The 17,590-nt window shown below is 43.4% G+C and overlaps 1 protein-coding gene across 1 annotated transcript in view; it reads left to right on the plus strand.

Annotated features, from left to right (window-relative positions):
• ATG10 (autophagy related 10) overlaps window positions 1-17,590 on the plus strand; it is a 718,554-nt gene that overhangs the window by 49,813 nt on the left and 651,151 nt on the right. The window contains exon 3 of the mRNA XM_069224673.1: window positions 8,047-8,088. The gene's annotated coding sequence lies outside the window, so the exon portion shown is untranslated. The remainder of the gene's footprint in view (window positions 1-8,046; window positions 8,089-17,590) is intronic.

Below are 17,590 nucleotides of genomic sequence, written 5' to 3' on the forward strand. Positions count from 1 at the left end.
AATACCATTAAAAATGTAGACAACTAAGGAAAGGGAGAGATAGTTTACTTTTATCTATTCCTATTGTCTCACTTCTATGTAGAAATTGACCAGCATATTATTTCAACCCATTTGGTTGCTTCAGTTGTAATATAAATATGCACTCTCCATTACAGCCTTCCCTCACCTTGCCACAGTGTCATTTTCAATGTCAAGCAATTTCAAAATCCTTAAAAGCAAGTTACAGGTCAAAAGTTCAGAAAGCATTGGCAGTTTTGCAAATCTGGTTAAGATTCTCTTTGGAAGACAGCTTATTGTGTCAATAAATATAAACCTATTACCAACAACATAAAATAATTATATTTTTTCTCCCAATCAGACTATGCAAAGTAGGTAGCAGTTATTGACTACCTAACCTACTAATCAGCACTCATAGGGTAATCACAACCTTTGCACTACCTAATTTGGATTTCTCTTTAAACTCCAAGCTACTTGTGAATAGCATTTCTCATTGTGAAACTGATTCCTCCTGTGTCCTGCCCCTGAATACTAGCATCAAGGTTAGAGTGTAGATTGTGGGCCACAGCTTTGTCTTCTGTCTTGTTGGATTTCCCCAAGTGGGCAATACTTGGATTGGCCACCGAGGGTAGGAAATGGCATCAACTATTGCCTATGACTGAGAGCATTTCGGATTGTGAACACCCAGACCTTGTGGGTTGTGCATTGTGGTGGCAACCATCTGAGAACAGTCACAGGGGTGGATTCTATAAACAAATGAAGGAGACATTGGCACAATTGTTGGCTCTTTTTGCTGCACTACTTTTGTACATTCCAACAAATGTCAACGGCAGAAGTGGCAACGGTTAAATCAGTTTTGTCCAAATATTGAGAAATCTCTGAGACATGTCACAAATCAATTTTGGCGTTTCTCTGTAACCAAAGGATGGGGTCCATTTACTCTCAAATTAGGTTATGGGTTTTGCACTCCTAAAACGGTATGCTTCTAGAATGCTTACCTGAAGAGTACTCCTTATCTGTGGTATCCACAAACGTATTGGAGGCACTGATGCAACAGTGAGATTCCTTGAGAAAAAACTGAAGGAGACAGAGCTGGGCAGATCTTTAACAGACCTGGAATTGGGAAAGATTCACACCACACAGTTAAGTACACTACTGACAGGTAAGCTATGGCTACACTAGCCCTACAACAGTAGTACACTCAGGTCAACATTCACAAATGGGATGTGAACAGGACGGATAAATGTTGAAGGGGATATGGTGCCATTATGTCTCGTATTGCCTTAAGATATGTATCTACTTAACAGGATTAGATGCCATGTTTACTAATATTAGACCTAGATATCAGGCTTACACAATATTGGGATTCCCAAGTAGAATGATGTTTCATTAACCCAGCAGAGGCAGACAAGTGTATTCTGCCTTGTACATCAACAGACAGGTTATCACCCACCTGTGGGGAAATTCAGGACTCCTGTGGGTGAGGAATAATGGCACCCAATCTGGGACCACTAGTCCATGAAGAAAATGGCAGGGCTTTTTATGGAACTCCTGAAGCTTTTGAGTAGGACTGGGGTCCATTGCTTTACAAATACCCTCCATCGATGTTAAGGAATTAAAATGACTGAGGCACCTTAAAGTCCTTAGGATAATTCCAGCAGTTTGTTTCCCAATTATATCAGAAAGACAATACTGTGCACTAAATGGCCAAGAGAGATTCTTGAAGATTATGAAGATTATTGTAAATGAGACAACAGATTTGATGGCCTTAATGATGGAGGGGGCGGCATAAAGGGGGAAAGGCGTATAATGTAAATCTTGAGAGGGTCTTTATTCCTTTGATTTTTGTTCTTCATGTTGGTTTTTCTTACTTAGCACTGAAACACTGCTTTGTAATTGAAGAGTGGAAGGCACATTCCCATATGAACATTGTATCACTGGCTTTCCTCTTCATTACACTAATAAAAATATATAATTCTAAAATATCATAAACCACAACAACATAGATTATAAAATACTGCCAGGAGTTGTTACTGCTGATAAACATTACCTATTTACAATGCAGGTTCCTTTACAGTCAAATCTCCCAGTGCACGCTCCTGGTTTGTGCATTCTCTTTTTTCCAGATCTGGTGGAAAGGAAGGCATGCTAATTTGCTCTTTTGGCACACAGAGTGTTGTGATACGGTGGCTCTATTTAACATCCACTAGTTTGTGGTCCAGTTGCAAGTGTGCTACTGCTGTAGCCAATGACTTAGTTATTCAGATTTCTTTTTCTGCCGGGTCACCCCATTGCTTTTGTCTTTTTGATAAAACCTGTTTTTGTTGGCTATAGACCTCTGTACATGTTTCCCCTGCTAACCAGAGGTAAAGTGCTTGTGCTCCTCCTTTCAACATGGCCAAACTTGTTTAATCCAGTTTGGCATATTTGACTTACCTATAAGTCTCTAGTAAATGGTATGGAGGTGTACACCAGGCCTGTAAATTGAATGTTACAAGTGGACTGCAGCACTGATTGTGCCATCTACTACAGTGATAATGTAAACATGACTGCAAGGCTGCCATCAGCAGCCTGGCTGTGCAGGTTTCAACTGCAAATTCGGCTTGTCACAATAACCCCTTTTGACAGGCCTAAACCTTAATTTTAAATATTTATAGGTCAGCATTAAGTAGGCTGTATGCCCGCAGGCAGGGCATATGGTATTGAAAAGTAGTACAAGGGGGGTATAGCCAAGCCCTAAGATGGCAAAGGACATCTAAACCAAGAGATCCCGCCCCAGCTGAGATCCAAACAAGTTCCCTGAACACCAGCTGCCCCTATCCTGAAGCCACATGAGGACAGCACATTACTGGGGGATCCATAAAGCAACTAGATGATGACTGTATGAATCTGGGGCAGTTTAGGTAATAGATGACTCTGGTGGGCCACGTCAAGGAAGCCTCAAAATGGAATCTGGCAGAGCGGCTGAAAATTAACATAGGGTGCTGTGTTAGACAGAGGAAGGGGAGACAGAGTAACTCCATGGAAGTGTGCGACGATGATTGAACTTAAACTCTGCCAGAACTGGTGACTTCGAGACTAGTGATACGAGCAACAGTAGCTCCTCAGCTATGGCAGAGGAGTGCCAACTCCCCCCCCGCCCCCCCCAACCAGGAGCAGCAACTGCAAAACATGAAAAATAAAATGATTAAAAAAACGTGTTTATTATCATTTTTTTCTCAAGGGGGCAGGGCCATGAGGGATGACAGCCATGGAGGGAAGTGGTGTGCACTCCCCTCAATGAGCATGTGAATTTGGCGGGCTATCTCAGGACGGCTAAACACATTTGTGCACTGAGCTCTCTCCAACCTGGCACTGTGCTGCCAGGTTGGAGACTGCAGGCACAGACTCCCAGTCTGCCTGGGAGTGCAAACCCAGGGCGCTCAGGCCAATCCTAATGCTGCTCTCATGCTGCCAGCAGCATGAGGGCAGCATTAGGATTGGCTGCAGGGCAGGCAGGGAGACTGTGCCTTCAGTGGAGCAGTGATTCGGATGTGGCAATGCAGCAGGTACATTTTCCTTTTCTTTCCGTGTATGTCCCCGTACATGCCACGCTAACCATCCCGACACCAGCCGCGACTGTATACGTCAGAGACAGATTGTCACCCAGGTCAAGCTTTCCAGTGGAAGCTAAGCCTGTACCAATTGTAAAAGGAATGAGCAGGAGAGGGCCTCATAGACAACTGTCTCAACCCAGCCATCCCTAAACATTAAGCCCTCCAACCCCCCATCCAGTTACAAGTGAGGGGCGGGCCTGGCACAACTGAGAGACCCAATCCAATGCACCTGAGAGTGCAGCGCCCTGTGCAGCGGCCATTGGGGTCTGGTGCAACTTACACTTGTTCAGCCCCAAGGCCTGGTCACAAGACCTGGGAGGACATTGTGAAAGATTATTTTGAAGGGCGCTAAGAGGTCATCCCGCTTGATGTCTGAATCTGACCTATCCAGCGCTGTTACCCCAAAACACACCAATTTGGGGGGGTGGCACACTATAGGCTGAATTGGGGTTGAGAAGTGAGACCCCTAGGGACTAATCAAATCTTTATTATACCTTGTGAGAATGAGCCTCCAAATCCGCAAAGTGATGAGTCTGAAAATAGAGGGCCACGCACCACAGGCCCCAGAGGAGATAACAACTACTGCTAGACGTGGCTTAAAACAACTCAATTCATCAAGAGAACTTGGGCGGAGAGGCACTCAACTCCCCTCCCTATATCCCCAGAATAGAGTGGAGGTAAGACCTCTTTACTGTGGAGATGTTGTGGGGGAACCTTACACACCATACATGGGCCACACCGTGATACCTGTGGCAGAAACCCTGCAGGAACTGTCAATACCAACCCCCCAAGCAGAATGAAATACTAGCAGGGCATAAAGCAGCACTTGAACAAGTTCAGAAAGTCAGTGGCCAGCTAGGCACACAACCAACATATACACAGACCCCAGACCTATTGCAGGAAGATAAAGGGTGGTGGCCTTCAATCAACCAAATGACTGCAGCTGGCATACTGACTAACTCTTAATGATAGAAATGTAACACATCTATGAACTCCAAGTTGAACCACTGGCTTGTTCTGGGTTGGACACCCATGACGACCTACTCTAACCAATGCCTTACCCTCAACACACCTGATATGTAACACTCTACTAGGGTTTAGATATGTTAATCCCGTGTGACCCTGTTCCGAGGACCAAAAGTGTCTACACTCTTCTTATCCTTAGGGTGCCTGAACCGGCCGTTGTTGCATTGGCAAGTGTATGGGAACAGGGAGGGAGGTAGGGGCTGTCACCACCCAGCTGTTTGCCACTCATCAGAGATTCCGGGATTCAGAGAAAGCCATCAATGCTCCAGTTTACACACTAATGATCACAGGTACACTTAATATCACTACTTATAATGCCAGGGGGCTTAACAATCGGCTTAAAAAGTGCTATATCCTGCATGAAATAAACTAACCACACACATCCATTGGGCTTATTCAGGAGACATAGCTCCTAAAACAGGACCAAGCATGACTGGAATATTTCTACTCAGGCGGGAAGACAACATCACAGGTGGGGATCCTGATACACCCGGGATGCTCACTAGTGGTAGATGAACCCTTAATTGACAAGGCTGGTACATGGGTAGCCCTGAAAGGGACCCTTATAGCTGACACCTGACAGTGGCCTCCATCTATTTGCCCAACTGGAGACAAGAGCATTTTCTATCTAAAACTATACGTAGCCTCACATCATATTCCTCAGTCCCCATAATCCTAAGAGGTGACTTTAATTTAGTATTAGCTAGCGAAGTAGATATGGATTTTCTATGTGAGGGAGTACTTCAATAATCTCCCTTTCAGGCAAGGCCCTATTGGAAGAACTTGGGTTAGTTGATGCCTACAGATTTAGGCACCCACAAGGGTGGGATTTCTCTCACTATTCCAGGACCCATAAGACTTATACCCGCCTGAATTACAACTTCCTAGATAAGCAAATATTGAAAATCTAACTGATGCCATACAAGGAGCTATCACATTCTCAGGTCACTCCCCTGTCACCTGCGCCTTGACCCGTTCATACTCTAGATCAACAGGAACTCGATATACATGGTATCACCAAGATTTCCCCTTAAAAGGCCCAGTGACTGTTATCAATGTCAAGAATAGCACTATGAAACACATACATGAGAAAGACACAGGAGACCCTTCGGCGGCTACCCAGTGGGGCACTTTAAAAGTAATCCTCTGGGGAAGCTTTAGTATGGAAGCAGGCTGTCTCAAGTGAATGTCGGAAGCCCTACTTATGCAGCTCATTGCGGACTTTAAGGATCAAGTGCACCAACTTGGCTTGGCCTGCATGAAGATGGCTGCCTTCTAAGTGGACTCCCACTCGCCACACCAACGAGTGCTATAAAGCGCTAGGGAGCACACCGCAGCGCGGGATGCGCTAACTTCAGGAGGGGTACTACATATCCCAGACTGCTCTTTGGCCCTCGGAGGCAGCCATTTTCTGGCACAGCTGCTCCCACTCGCCGCACCAACGAGCGCTATAAAGCACTAGGGAGCCCACTGCAACGCGGGACGAGCTAACTTCAGGGGAGGAACTACATATCCCAGACTGCTCTTTGGCCCCAGGAGGCGGACATTTTCTGGCACAGCTGCTCCCACGCACCACACCAACGAACGAGCGCTATGAAGCGCTAGGGAGACCACCGCAGCGCAGAATGCATGTATGATGCGCCTGGGCCAACGGCGGCCCATCCATGCCCGTCGGAGCCCAGAGGAGGCTGGGCTGGGCCACTCCCTAACATTTACTATCACGTAGGCCTTGCTGGTGTTTTTCTCTACCGTTGTAGCCTGCATTGTTCTATTGATCTAACTGATTATTAAGTGCGTATCCATTGATCAAAGCACTTTTGATGGGCAAAAGGAAAGCAAATTAGGGCGGGGCAGGGGTGGTACTAAGAAAAACGGAAAAGGCAAAGGCATGTAACTAACAATTGTGTTATGGATAGAACTGATAATCTCCTGGGTAAATGTGAGGACATTTTAACCTCTTCCCCAGATAGCGTCTCCAATGATACCATGTGCAAGCACTCCCAAGTTAGGAACGGGGTGTGTCATAAGAAAATCCCAGATACAGTTAAAAAATGTGGGCCACAGGTTTTAGCTACTACAGGGAGGGCAGAAATGTTATCACCCATGTTCCCTTAATATCAGTGAATGAGCCATCACTCGCTGTTAGTGACGCTCTTCAATGTACCAACAGCTTCAGCCCCCTAAACAATATTTCAGACCCATACGACGATCCTGACTTAAGTAGTATGGTGGGTGGGACAGTCGACACAAACGTGAACTCAGATCGGTCCAATGCTCAGTACATCTCATGTATACAAGACCTAAAGAGTGAGGTGTCAGAGCTTAAATCTATGGTAAATTCTTTAACCTCAATAGTCAAACAGTTAATTTCTTCAGATGCCACGGCCATGATGGATTGTGTTTGTAGTCCCAAATTTAATCCCGCGAGCCCCCTGGTGAAGTTGCCCACATTGCCTGTGACTAGTTGTAATAATAGTCATATTTGTGTTTCCTGTCCTGTTGCCGTTGGCTTAACACCTGGCCAACCTCCAGTAGGTAACAGGACTGGGAACTCTTATCAGCCTTCCACACATATCAGCTTAGCGGTGGTCAAGGAATCAAGGTTCTGCTGTCAAATTTCTAAACCTATGAATGACAATGTCCCAAATTGCGTTGTACCGTCTGTTATTGACCGGACCCAATTTAATAACACTGTTCTAATGGTCAACGTCCCTAAATTACATCCATTGGCCCAAAGAGAAGGGGGAGATTCTGTTAGAAACAAGGTGATCCATTGATTCGCTATGTGAGAGGTTGCTATTCTGTAATACGTGAGGATATAATTGAAGCAGTTAGAATGCCTGATCCAGATACACGCAATAATATGATAAAATTGACACTTAGGGACGGGAGCATGGTGGATAATTTGGTGGCCCTAGAAGCGAGGACAAGTGCCCCTGAACAATCTTGTATTCAGTTCAAATACCCTAGGTTCTCCTCGTATCATGGGGCCTGGCTTACCCACCATTCAGCAGGTAACCCATCTTTTCTTAATGAGAACGATTGACTTGGAATACCATCTGAAACCCTAGTTGATTTACCCTCTGACTCACATGAAATAATTGTCACTGGTCTGGTTGCTTCTTCTAACATTGATGCCACAAGCACTCACGCTCCTCTTTTTGACAGACTCCATCAGTTTACTCAAGACCAATCGCTCAATTGTGATATTATTGCACTCTCTTTGGCCGATCAACCTTGTAACCGTATTGGTGCGGAGGAATCACTCAGGACAGGGTTTTGGTATGCAAAAGGTTAAAAAAAATTTGAGTTTGGTGGGATACTGATCAGGTACGTATACGTCTTTCTTCGGGGGCTGTGGATAGGGTGCTTGGATGTTCTTGAGGTTTGTTCTTCACTCTTTTCTTTCTGTCTCCTTGTCTCACAGGTTTCCCCGGGAAGCGCATGTGGAGAGAAGAGAATAATAGCGGTAAGTGATCAGGGTAATTTTATCTATTTTGTCTCCTTATGGTTTACTTATTTTCTTTTCCTGTCTCTCTTTCCCTCTCAGGGTCTTATTTGTCTGACTGGTTTTCGTTTTACTATGCGCTTTCCTCTTTCTGTTTCCTCTTGGTCTAGTTCTTGTGCTTCTTGTCTCTTTGCTCCTGTTCTGTGCCCATACGAACCTGTGTGCAGTGCCTTGGGTGGACTACTCTGGATACTGTGCTCTATTGTGGCCAGTTGTAAGTGCTTTTCCTCTCCCCCCCTCCACACACCCCTCTCAGTGCCGTGCCCTTTTATTCTCCCCCCCTTCCTCTCTCTCTCTCACTCTCGTTCAGGGACGTGGTCCCACGCACCTGAACTGCCATGCTTCTCCAGAAGCGTGGCAGGATGCAGCGTTCCGTCCTCCCGGTCGCCTGTTGGAGGTGATCCCGTCAAACGTCTTCTCCTTGAGCGGAATACTGGTTTCGCCGTCTCCAGGTTCTGTTCGGGCTCCGCTCTCCTTCTTCCTCGTCCGCCTCTCTCTCGCCGATTTCCTCCTCCGGTGGGCCTTTCTCGTCTTCTGTCTGATCTCCAGCTTCCTCCTCACAACCTCTGAATGCCGTATGTTCTGACATCGGCGCTTTTGACCTCCCGGCGTCCCGCCACTGCCGACCGTCCCACCAGGAGGCCGGGAAGCCCGGGATCACAAGAGGCAGCGTCAGCACAAGCGAGGGCCATGTGCAGGCGAACTGGTTCCAGCCCGTCATAAACCTTATCTGTCAATTCAGAATCAGGCAGCTAATTGTGAGAACATTACATCTATGGTCAGGTCAGGTCCCGTAGATAGATTCCACCAGTTAACCCAGGACCTACTGGCCAATTTTGATAGTACTGCACCCCTCCCTCACCAATTTTATCTGCCAAATCAAAATCAGGAAGCCACTCCGGCAAATATCACATCTGTGGTTAGGGCACCTCCCCAAAGCGTTGGGGTGCGATATGTTTCCTGGAACGCAGCAGGTTTGAGATCTGTCCTCCCCCTTCCAACCTTTACTTCTTTTATTGAGGAACATGACCTACGTCTTTTCCAGGAGACATGGTCGATTGATCCACTTTTTCGGTCTGGTTATTTAAATGTTTATATTCCTGCTCTTCCCGGTACCAGGGGTAGGTCATCTGCTGGTTTAACAAGTTGTGCCAGAACGTCATTAAATTGTTGCATATCTCAGCTACCCATCAATTCCCCTGACCTATTAAGTCTTCGGTTATCATTTGGGGTAAACGTAATTGTGATAATTTTTAACATCTATATTAGAGGTGTCAGTGGGGGTCGGGCTTCAGAAACCCTTTGTGTCCTAGAGACATTTCTGCGGAAATGTCCCCAGCATTATAAAATCATTGTGGCAGGTGATTTCAATGTCATGTTTGAACCTCTTGATTGGGATAATCTTGAGTTTACTCAGGAGGAAGATTGGTTATGGTCTGTTCCCGCCTTGGACATTCCGCCCATCAAAAGGTGGTCGCAAGTTGCCATTCACGCATATCTTTGACTATTGAATTTGGGCTCAGAGCACTCAATGGTAGGACTAAATCTGATACAAAGGGTTGCCATACTTATAACAAGGTCAACCACACTAGCAGAATTGATTATTGCATAATTGACATAAGATTGTGGCCCCTAGTCATCAATAGGACGGTTACTGAGAGAACTGAGAGCGATCATAACCCACTCTCAGTCCATATGTCTGCTCTGTGCAATCAAATGTTTATCAATACCCCAGCTGTATCACCCGTGGGAACTGGTTTGGCTAAAGACAAACGCCACCTGCAGTGGAACAAGGTTTTGGCCCGACCAGATATTATTAGTGCTGCTAATGATGTTCTGAAGACCTCATTGATGTGTTTAGAGGCGGGCTCCGCAATTCCCAATGATGAAATACGTTTAATTCAAAGCTCATGCTTTGAGGGTATTACGGTCCATTTTACAAGTAGATATAGTTTCTGGTGGTGGGAGGTCTAAGAGTAGACATCGTTGGTTTAATACAGAATGTCAGTCATCGAACAAGCACTTAATCCAAGCTATTAAATCTAAGGATGTAGATGCCAATCGTACAGCTAAGAAGTCATATAAATCAGCTGTTTGTAAAGCCAAGCGTGAGCAAGATGACAAATGGTGGGCTGCACTTAATGATGCTTCACGTGAGAGGAACTGTAGTGAATTTTGGTCCCTGGTGGCACGCGGCCCTGAAAATAGCGCATTGAATATTACAACAAATATTGCTCCAATGGAGTGGGTAGATCATTTTAGCAGACTTTACTCTCCTGATCATTGTAGTATGGTTTCGGAACATAAGGACTCTTGTTCAATTATTATCCCAATCCCTAGCCCTCCAACAATGCAATTGTTTTCCCTCGCGGATATAGTTCATTCATTGGGTACTCTAAAGTGTAGGAGGGCGTCTGGCCCTGATGGTGTCCCGGCAGACCTATTTCTGACACTGAAGTACGGTCAAGATATATTACTATCATATCAAATGCAATAGTGACTGGGGCACCAATCCCTTAATCATGGAAGGGTGCTATTGTAGTCCCAATTTTTAAAAAGGGTGATAGAGCCCCTCTGTTGTAATTATAGGCCAAATAGCCTATTAGACTGTGTGCAGAAAGTGTTTTGTCACTGCCTTCTGGGCAAGATCCAAGATTGGATGACTGAATGTGGCTGGCTTTCATAGGAAAATTTCCACTATTGAACAAGCCTTCAGGTTTTTTCTTTTATAGTGGAAAACAGTTTTTATTGTCAAAGGGAATTTGTATGTTGCCTTTGTGGACTTGGAATCCGCGTTTGATTTAGTGCCTCGTAATAAGCTGTGGGAAGTTCTTTCTGTGATGGCAATTCCTGAGCATATTCTTGCATTATTAATACGGCTTCATGAGGATAATTATGCGTGTGTTAGGTGGGGTGACAAGGGGCAGCTAATTGTCAGAATCCAAGTGTCAAGGGGAGTACATCAAGGGTGTGTCCTTGCTCCCACTTTCTTTCTTTATGTATCAATGATATTGTTTCCTCTTCACTCAGAGTGGAGGCTGATGCACCATCATTAGACACACACAAAATTACGGTCCTGATATTTGCAGATGATACACTTTTGATATCTAAAACCCCAAGCGGATTATGAAAACTCCTTACATACTTTGAGGAATTTTGTTCAGCACGGGGTCTGGAAATCAACACTTCCAAAACCACATTAATGATGTTCAATCCTCATAGATCCTTCAAAGGAAAGTTTATGCTCAAAGGTACTCCACTTGAAAAGGTGAACACATTTAGTTACCTGGGCTTAATGTTAACAGAGAAAATGTCTTGGAAGTCACATATTGCAAAGCAGGTGTTAAAACTAAAGCACACTACGGGGGTTTTAATTGAGGATTTTTATCTTTCATACACTAAGCCAATACGTCCTGCACTCCAGATTTACGAAGCTAAAATTGTGAGCTCAGCTCTCTATGGTGCCGAACTATGGGGCTATGCCAAAGCTCAAGAACTATCAATTTCTGAAAAGAATTTTTAAGAAATCTTCTTTCTCTCCCATCAAGCACTCCTCTGTTTCCTCTCTTTAAGGGCCTAGGCATGACGAGCATAGGCTACAAGGCTCGCCTATGTCCTCTCTTGTATTGGTGGCGTCTTTGGACTACCCCAGAGCTTGCCTCCTTTACTGCAGCCCTGCAGGTCATTTTAGAAACTGACCGCTCTCTTAGTATTTCTTGGCTCAGACATATCAAAGTGTTACTTTATTCGCCTGGGCTCAGGGAACTCTGGGATTCTCCAACTACTGCCTCCTTTCCGTTGAAACTCGATCTCAAAAAACAGTATTGGAAGATGGTAGTCTCTGAGGACTGGAAGTAGCACTTCACTCTACACTGTCGTGATTTTGCTGACCTAAAAGATATCTGCAAATACAAGGCTTTCCGGGATATAATCTTGGTGCCTAAAGAAAGGAAATTGTACTGCCAGTTTCGTGTAGGATCCTTGCCATTAAGATCATTTACCAGCCGTTGGTCACCTCAGGGGACAATTACTTGTCCAGTTTGTAAAGCACATATTGAGAATCTTCCTCATGTTTTATTTGTTTGCCCTGCCTGTGCTGCCTCTCGCAGAAAATGGCTGGCCCCTGCCTGTAGATTGCTGGGAGTCCGTAGGTCCCATGCTGCCCTTCAAATTCTTAGATCAGACACTCGTTCGACTTTGGTAATTGCTGTTGCAAAGTTGCCTGGGGCAAGTTGGATTCTTAGAGCTAAATTTTTATCTGTATGATGGTTTTAGTAACTATGTATCAAAAATGCTCTGGAAAAGCACTTAGGTTTTATTCTTTTAATATGTACTGTATATAGTTTATATATTTATTGTGTATTTATTCTGTTGTTGCTATGTGCCTTTATGGCCCTTGTGGCCGAAATAAAGTTCTTTGATGATGATGAACTTCTGGTATTCCAGTTTATTGTCATGTTCTACAGGTAGTATAGGTAGTCTATGTAATGTTATTCCCTTGATATTGTGTACAGCTAATCCAGTAGGTGCTGTTACTACATGAAATAAGAATTTAAAATTCTCGCAGGAGTTTACAGCCACGTTTTCAATAACTAATTAAATTTTGTTTTTCATGTTTCGCTAAGCATCCATCACATGCACGTACTGCATATTTTCTTTCTTATATGTTTTCACTTACATTACTTCTATAGCTGTAGCTTTGAAGAATTTCATAAAGGCATTTGTCTTCTAGTTGTGGGCTTCTTCTTAGAGAGTATGTATCCACATATTTGATTTTACAGTATCCATACTTTCTGGGTCAAGCTCTGCCAGGTACTGAATTTCAAAGGAAATAGTTCAATACTCCGATTCTTGTAGTAGACAGACCAAAACCTACCCAGACTATTCCTTTTGATTTTGATAACTAACTTGCCAAACTCAATCTGTCACAGGCTTCATGGGAACCCATTTCCCTATCGGAAAGAATGTGCAAGCTGAAAGAATACAATTTCTTGCTAAGTGTCTTCTCTACAGAAATCTCCTCCGACATCTCCTACATTTCAGTTTTTTCAGATTTTGTGATGTACAATGTGACATACAGAGCCACAGCAATGGAGTTATCAGCAACAATTTGAATGTCCATCATATCATTCCATGTTTTTAAAATCACAGGATTGTAGTCATTAATATATTTGGAATCTTCACCTCTTTTTAAGTTGTCTCCGTTCTTTGGTGATGGCCCTGTTAGTGTTTGTATAAAAAATGTCTTTGGACCTGTACGTACGATGACAGTACCTCCCATATCTATGTTTTCTTTAAACGCAAAACTTGTTCTCTGAGATGTTTGTCACTACTCTGTTTTGAAATGGCACGACATACTGTTGTATAAAAGACTCATCACTTTCTGCTCCAAATTTGAGTGCGTCTTTTATCCATTGTAGCATGTGAATGTGAGGAGCACCTCTTGCCTGGTACTCTTTCCTCCAAAAGAAATCACTTACTTCCACAAGAGGAGGATTGCTCTTGTTGCAGATAAAAGCAAGCATAGCTTGGAACCTGCGGTTGAAATATCTACAAACATTAGCAGGATCTAATGAGCACAAATCTCCAGCTGTCTTCAAATTGATATCTTTTAGATTATAGTTTGCTTCCCTCAAGAATTCAATAAGATCATCCCACGCATACTCTGTGCAACTCAATGTCAAAAACCAGATTAGTGGTCCTAGTTTTCTCAACATACACTTCAGTTCTCCATGACAACAGAACCAGTATTCGTTGTTGCAGCGATGGCACACCAATAAATTAATGAAGTTATATTCTAAGTTTTCATCCTTTTCTTGCACTTTGTCAACAAAATCCGAGCAAACATATTTTGAAGATTAACTGCTGTTTTTAAAATGTGATTCACTGCATACGAAAGTCCAGACAAGTTACTCTCAAATAGAAGGTGAAATATGTATGGGATACAAAGTCTGAATCTTGGGTACTCTGAATACAATCATGTTGATCATATTCAGCTGCTGGTATTTGTATGGGCCGGTCACCATACCAACCTCCTAATCCTGTGGGAAACAAGTGGGGGAAACAGCGTGCCTCTAAACTGTTTTCCCACTCACTCATTTGAGCTCCTTTCGCTTGCTTCATTGGAAAAGGTCGTTAGCTTCAACAATGACTTCTTTAGAATGTAATGAATTGAAACTGTAGTGCTCACACATTTTTTCTGACCGGGATGGATCTACTTTTTCTATTTATCCACTTGGTACCGAACTGTCATCATCATCAACATTTGGAACATCAGTCTCAACATTAACATTTTTGTAATAAACATTATTTTGTACCAGGTATAATGTTGCTTGTTCAACTTTATTAACATCAACCAATCTTGCCAAATTGTTTTATCCTTAGTCGGTACACCATTTACCAGAACAATAAGTGGATCTTCATTGTCTTTCTCTATTCCTACAGTTCCAATTTGTTACTGTAATGGCAAATACACTACTCTTCCTTTAAGGCCTTTCAATAACCCTGTTAGATGCAATTTACCCATTTTTGGTTCCAATCATAAAATCTCTTGAAATGGATGAATAGTTTGTAGAAGGATAGATTCATATCCATTTAAGTCTTGTAATTGTTCTGGAATAGTCACAAGTCCTAACCTGTTATACACTGCTCTAGGTGGTGTTTTCTCATCCTTTAACTTATCATAGCAGTACTTACATATAACTTGCAGAGTGGACAAGTCAAAACACTTCTCTGCAAATAAATAAACAGCAAATTCTTGCCACTTTTCTTTGTTTTCCCCTTCAGTTTTAGGAAACAAGTCTACATTTTGTGTTTGACTTTTTTAGTGAGTGTGTCTGTAGCAAATGCAAGCATAGTTTGACTTTTCAGAACAAGTTGTATTAAACTTTATAATCTCTTGTGCAAAATTCTCAGTAGGAATACCTGCACTCTCTTCTTCAATAACTGTACCTACCAATTCATAATTCTTCCTAGATTCTTCTTCTTGACCAAAGAACTGAAACTGCACATCCTCACAAACTTTTTCTACTTCTTGTATGGTAACATGTAAAAGTACTCTATCCATCTCTCCTAAACATAAAGCTGGAAGCTTCACAAAGTAAAGTCTCCCAACTAAACTTTATATTTTTGAATGGTGAACCGACAACATCCTAAAGTGATGAAAAGTGTTTTGGCACACTTTCTTGGATAAGCATGCTAATAAATGTCCATGTAAATTTGAATGCTTTCTAACTTTACAATATAACGAAACTTGTAATACGGAGGAGGGGATATCTGTCATGTTTGTGATGGAGTACCCCATCCGCCTAGGTCGTAATCAGGCCCTTAGTTTTGTGTTTAAATAACAATGCGCCTCTCTCTGTTATTATATATGACTGTCTGAATCATTGTTTCAGTTTATGAATGAACGTCTGCTTCACTGCTGTATAGTGTGTATCAATATATGCTTGGGTATCTTCTCACCTACATTAGTGTTTCTCTAGGTATATTAGTCTATACATAACTGTGACACTGGGTGTGTTAGCATATTCATCAATCTATGCCAGGGAGTTTAATTGCATATATAAATATATGTATGCTTGTTTTACTGTATGGATTAGAGTCTAAGCAGGTCTATCAGTGTATTTATAAGTTTGTTTTATATATGTGCTACTGTGTACATAATGCTATACATAGGTGGTCATTATGCCCCAATGTGGCAGTCACACTGCCAATAGGCTGGCGGTGAGGACCACCACATTATGAGTGTGGTGGGTTGGTCTCAGCCAACCCCCTACATCTCCACCATACCGGCATGGTGGTATGAACCGCCTGGCAGGAGATGTTCATCTTCGACCCGGCAGTCCACAGAGGACCGCCGGCGGTATTAGGAGCCGGTCCACTGCTATGGTTTCCGTGGCGGTAGCAACGCCACAAAAACCATGATGGTAGGGCTACAGGTGACAGGGAATTCCTTCCCTGTCACTAGTAGACGGCTCCACCCCCAGCAAGTACCTAACTCCCCCAATCCCCCTACAGTCACAGCACCTCCCAACCGACTTCTCATATAGCGCCCCCTCCCCGCATACATACACACAGACATTCACATACACCACACATACACCCACTCACCTACACTTCCAGACACGTATCCACTCACACTCATCCATATACACATTCACTCACAAGCATACAACCACCCATACACCACAACACTCATAGACACATTCACAACCGCACATACACATGCTTACACACACATGCAAACACCACAACACTCAAGGTTGCATTCACACACGCACACACATGCCTACACACATGCAGGCACCACACACTCAGACACGCCCACACAACACCCCCCACTCTTACACCCCCCTCCCCTGTTGGACACCCTATTTACGTTGTCCAGCAAGGAGGTCATCCGGCAGGGAAGGGCCGCTCCCACCGCCGGCAGCGCCCCGCCAGTAGGACATCGCCAGGCCATATTAATGGTCTTAATATGGCTGGTGGCGTACTTCTGGTGGGTCGGTGCAGGTGGTAGCACCGCTAGTGCGCCACCACCTGCCAGCATGGCTAGTGCCGGATATCCGCCCATAGTGTGGCGGAAATCCGGCAGTACCCATTGTATGGCACGTGGAAGACCGCCAACACTGGTGGTCTTCTGGTGCCTGTGGCTTTGGCGGTCTCGCTCAGAGACCGCCAAAGTCATAATGAGGGCCATAGTGTTTTATTGAATCCATCAGACTCCTATTATGTTGAAGCCACATAAATATCATTTATTCCCAGCTTTAGAAATCTACGAATTCATCACATTCCTACACCATCTTTATTTAATCTATTTTGTTATTTTTCTTTAATTGACCCCATTTTTTCTTCTTTCCATCTCAGCTCCATTCTGCAGCACACAAATAAATAGGAGAACTCCTCTCATGATTGCTTTTGTCTAGGATGGTATCATTTCTTGCACAAAAACATTCATCACCACATCACAGGCAGCCATGCACCATGTTGAAAGCCGTCTGCTTTAGCACTATCCAGAAATGTATTCATCGTTGCAAAGATACAGTTCAGATATTTAGTCTGATTTGTACATACAGTACATTTCTCACATGTTAAAGTTGGGCAGGGTAACACTACAAAGCACTTGCTATACTGCTTTGCATCATAGGCCTTGCAAATGAGCCCTATATGTCTTTCATTATAAGCACATACCATCCTTCCTTCCTAGCTCAGACATAACCTCTCTGTAGGAAAAAAGGAACTATAAGTCTTTCTAAGTGTTTTCAAATGCCAAATCAACTTGCAAGTTCAAGCATGCACAAAAACATCTATAGTACTATATTAAAAGCATGGTTGTAAATCTTGTACTTTTATTCATTCTATAAAATTATACATACATTGCTACATATATAAACAAAATTATCAAAGCCTCTCTGTCTATAGCTGACTTAAAATAGTTCCATGTATATCATATACACTTTAA

This window comes from Pleurodeles waltl, chromosome 1_1, assembly GCF_031143425.1.
Source record: "Pleurodeles waltl isolate 20211129_DDA chromosome 1_1, aPleWal1.hap1.20221129, whole genome shotgun sequence".
Taxonomy (NCBI): Eukaryota; Metazoa; Chordata; class Amphibia; order Caudata; family Salamandridae; genus Pleurodeles; species Pleurodeles waltl.